This window comes from Aptenodytes forsteri, unplaced genomic scaffold, assembly GCF_000699145.1.
Source record: "Aptenodytes forsteri isolate BGI_AS27 unplaced genomic scaffold, ASM69914v1 Scaffold33, whole genome shotgun sequence".
Classification (NCBI taxonomy): domain Eukaryota; kingdom Metazoa; phylum Chordata; class Aves; order Sphenisciformes; family Spheniscidae; genus Aptenodytes; species Aptenodytes forsteri.
This window is the reverse complement of record NW_008795037.1, coordinates 5,663,011-5,667,617: the sequence shown is the minus strand read 5'-3', so window position 1 is coordinate 5,667,617 and position 4,607 is coordinate 5,663,011.

Genomic DNA, 4,607 nt, shown 5'->3' with positions numbered 1-4,607 from the left:
TCTCTCTAGTATTAATAGATACGATATCTGCAGGAGCAGTATCCAAAACTGGTGAAAACCATATTGTTTGTAGACATAGTGAGTGAACCCCACAGGGAATGGTTCAAACTGGTGTGGGAAGAACGTCCTTACTGTGCCAAAGGATGGTATTTTATTTTTTTAAAGATAGCATCAGTTTAGTCTGCTCTTGTACTCCTTTTGTGCTGTTAATTTGCCCCTTATTTGTTCTTCCAGCCTAATCTGTGTGGTATAGTGATGAAGCAGAGCTGTATTATTGGAGCTTAGAGAATGAGAGGCAGCAGTGAGGGTTATCTGGTGGATCTTTGATATCAAAGAAATGCAGAAAATATAAACCCCAGTATCCTTCATAAGCCAGATTCGGTCATTAATGCACAGCGTTACACTAATGTGTTGCTAAAGCCCCAGTAGTGGAAATCTCTCTGCTGTGTTGCTGTCGAAGGCCATGTGATCCAGCGTGGTGAGTAGCCAAGGCCCAGGGCAGCGTGCCATCTCATAACAGCAGAGCCGACTGCGGTTTGCATCAACGAGAGACGTTGTTAGGTCAATTTAAAACTGGAGTCTTAAAGTCAGTGTAATTATGCAAATGTTGCCCTTGCTATTAGCACTTTTGCCCTGATAGCTTTAGCGTATATGTTACAAATGAAGTTACTGTCACATTTCATTATGCTGTTTACTGACCCATTGCTTTGGAGGAGCTGTTCCTGTTCTTGGGTATCGTCTGTTCCTGCCACCACGGTGTGCGTGCTCTCCCACAGACGGAGTGACACAGCCCAGGAGAGACCCATCTCTGCTGGTGCTTGATGTGATGACTTTGAAGAGTCCTGTTAGTGTTCAATACAAGTTGTGACTGCCCCAAAACATTTTTCTTTCTCCTCTCCTGAGTGTTTTCCCTGCAAATGTTACCTGTTCTCGCTGAATTCCAGTCAGCCTAGTTTCTTTTCAGAGCCTTCAAAAAAGGCCTTGGTACGTTAATTATTAAACCAGAAAACAAGTAGTGTTTTGGGAAAGGTAGTGGGAAGCAGAGCAGGTGACTGAGATTCATTGGTTTAGCGTTAGCCTAAAACTGCTTCTGTTAATTGAGAGCTTTACCATTAACTCAGTGGTGGAGTGTGTGGCTATTAAACAGAGCTGGTAAAATCCCCTGCGTTTTCATGCAGTGCAGGGGAATAGCCCTCTCAGAAAGACCAACAAAAGAAAGGCCCAAACTTCAGTCTTGCTTTATGAGAATTTTTAATATCTAAAAAAAAAAAAAGCTTGACAGCAAAAATCACTTGCAAAATCTATGTGTATTTTGAGGTTATGCAAAACAGATTATGATTTTTCTTATTTTTTAGACCAAGAAAATAAAATCTGGGAGCTCTTCTTATTAGATGCCCTTCTTAGTCCTGCAAGCTTCTCCCTGCCCTCCGTGATAGCCACAGACACTGGATTTGAGGCATGCCACAGGGGGAGCAGGGTTTCCAGCTCCCTGCAATGAGACATTAAACTTCCTTGGAGAAGGCTCAGGCTCAAGTTTTGCTGGTTTAGGGATTTTTCTAGAGAGCCTTTCCCAGGATAGGTGATGGTAAATCTTTAAAAAGTGAGTGCGCGGAGAGTCTGGCTTCTGCCTTCCTGGGGCAAACCGCTCATTGCTCCCTATGTGGGTCTGAGTGATGTGCTGCTCACAGCAAGCCACTTTCCTCTGGTTTGGGCTTTTGCTCTTCTTCTCAGCTTACTTATGGAATTGAACCTCTCAGAGGCTTTCTGCTGTCATTGGTAGTGTTGTAAGAAGGGTCAAGCTTCAAGTCTCATTCATAAACAAGTTTGGCACAGCAGAATCTGTCCAGGACTGCAGTGCCTTCACTGGGGCTGTCTCTAGATGTTTTTTCCCCTTAAAGAGATCCTGGTTCAACTAAGGCAATTTTCTTTTTAAACTCTTGTAACCCTCTCTGTGTGTACTCAGCATCAGCCTGACTTGGGTTCGCTTGCTATCAGACTTTAACAAGAGCTAATCAGTTTAAATGTGTCTGCGGTTAGGTTTTGCATCAGTTCAATGAGGTCAATTTAAAATTGATTTCCTAAAGCTATTGCAGGGTTTCCTGTATTGACAGGTCAAAGAATTATTGAACACCAACTTAGTAACAATCCTGTTTGCATTGCAGCATCTTTATCACTGTGTTCAGTGCCTCAGCATTTCAGGAGCCCTGGTTTGAGTTTGTAAATCAGAAGGGAGAAATGAACAGAAGTGGAGTGTGATGTGTGTAACAGTCCCTTTCATGAATCCGGGCCATTGTTGAAAGCACATCAAGCTGTTGGTAGATAAATATTTTTCTGGAGTCAAGAACAGAGAAGCATGTGACATTTCAATTACCACTGTTCATATTTAAATGTAAATAAGTGGCTTCTTTACTCTATAATTCAACAAACCTTATAATTACGATCTTATGATATTTTCATAGCACTTGCAGCAACATATGGCACTTCAATAAGCAAACAAGGCAAGAAATGGAATTAAGAATTTCTGTGATGTTTGTTTGTGTATTTGTGGCTCTGTTATAACCCCTTTGTTTTAAATACCTCATTTCTTAATTTAGCAGTTTCTATAATTGGAATGAATTTACATGGAACAAAACTGAGCCTTGTGGTTAGGTTACTGCTTATGTCCTTAATCTGATGTAGGAGTTTTCTGCTGGAAAAAAAAAACCCAACTCGAAGTAGCTCAATAGCAGTAAAAAGTATTGCCAAAGCTAAATGATCATTAAGGACTGCATGGGTCAGTGCCTTATTAGTGTAAAATATTTTAGCTCCTGCAAATCCTTCTGTTCAGAGCACCATGCTGATAGAGTTTCAGACTACAATCTGTGCGAAGGCTATAAAACATTGATTTGGCTTGTAATGTTTCTTGATATCTATGACTCAATTCACAAGACCTGTGCAATATCAAGGCTTGAACTGGAGGGAACGCTCAGGCCCTGACCTGATTCAGTAAAATGCCTCTTAACTGAATTTTAATAATAATACACAGTAAGGCACATAGCAGCACCTGGGCTTACCGATCAATATGGCAAGTGTAGCAATATTTTGTACCAAAAGATTTTGTTTATAATCTCCCTCCCCATCCTTTGATCCCCATTCTGCTTTATGTACAAGTTATTGTTTTCAATATGCTAAAATATAGAGAAGGGAAATGAAGCTGGAAACTCCTTAGGCAACAACTGTGTTGCAGTGCGTGTCTGTACAGCACCATCCTGTTCTCTGCTGGCATCCCAGGGAGGCACCATCGGATTCGCTGTAGATAACCATTGCTTGGAATTGTCTTGGAGTTTGTGCTGAATTTATTGCCTGCACTGCTGTACGTGGCCCTCGCTTTAGTGGCGGAATGCCAGAGCCAGCTGGAATGCAGCAGAAAATGAGGTGGCACTGAAAAAACATCCTCCAGTCTGTGGGGGTGGTTGGTGCTGTTTGGCAAGGGAAAAACAGCACTAAGGGCTTGCTCTGTACTAGATTGTCTGTAGTGGATCTTAGGAGAAGAAAAAAAAAAAAGAGTGTTAGCTTTTGCAGCAGCAGAGCTGTAGGAAAGCTGTCCTGCTACAACACTGCCCACCCTCACATCATGCGTTTTCTTTAAATGCTGCTGGGTGATATTGCAGAACAGCGAGGTTGGAGGTGTGTGCGCTCCCTTAGCGAGTGATGGTCACTAGAGTGTGGTTTCAGGCTTCTGTCATCTCTGAGGAGGCCACAGAAGTACTTCCAGAGCTTTCAGGGCTTCTTAACTCTTATGCCCAACTGGGTTTCTGATGAGCAAAGAAATGGTAATACAACTGAGTTGCAATTAAATAAATAAAAAGACAGGGAGGAAATCAAACTGTAACTTAAAAGGGAGTGCAACTACAATGAGGCTTATATCACACAGTGTAAATGATTGGGATGGTATAATAAAATATTCACAGAGCCTCTTGAAGTACGTGTTCTATAATATACATTTCAAAATAGCGTTGGGTGTTATTGGCTGAAAGCAATTTATCATTCACAGTGAATTTTAGATGTAGCTAGGCTCTTGCACTGAGCTAATGCTCAGTTTATTCCTTCTTTACTCTGTATTTTGTAATATCCTCCAGAATTAAATCAACATTGCTATTTGAAACTTAGAAGCCAATTCATGTCCGCGTGGCTCTTAATTTTTTGTGAGGGATGAGGGCTGAGGCTTTGAATGGGTCATTCCCTGCAAAGCACAGAACTCTTATTCTGAAGCACTGGCTCAAGGAAGCTGGCTTTGCAGTTGCTGCTGTTTGTGTCAAGGCAAGTGTTGTACACAATATATGAAGTGTAGCGTAAATAATTTAACTAGCCTTTGAACATGGAAATAGCAACATGATAAAGTAGCAAAACATAACGGGTTTCCAGCCAAACACATCACTGACTAGTTAGCCTAGCTAAAACAAATGGATTTTTTTTCTCAAGTGAAACTGATTTAAATGCAAGGAAAAGGCTGCAGAAAGCCATGTTTGCAGATTAACAGCACCCTGGTAATTTGCAGCTGCAATAACTTCCCCACTGGCAGCTGAGCTGGGAGTGTGCACTTGGGAAAGAAGGAAGGTGAAAGCGGG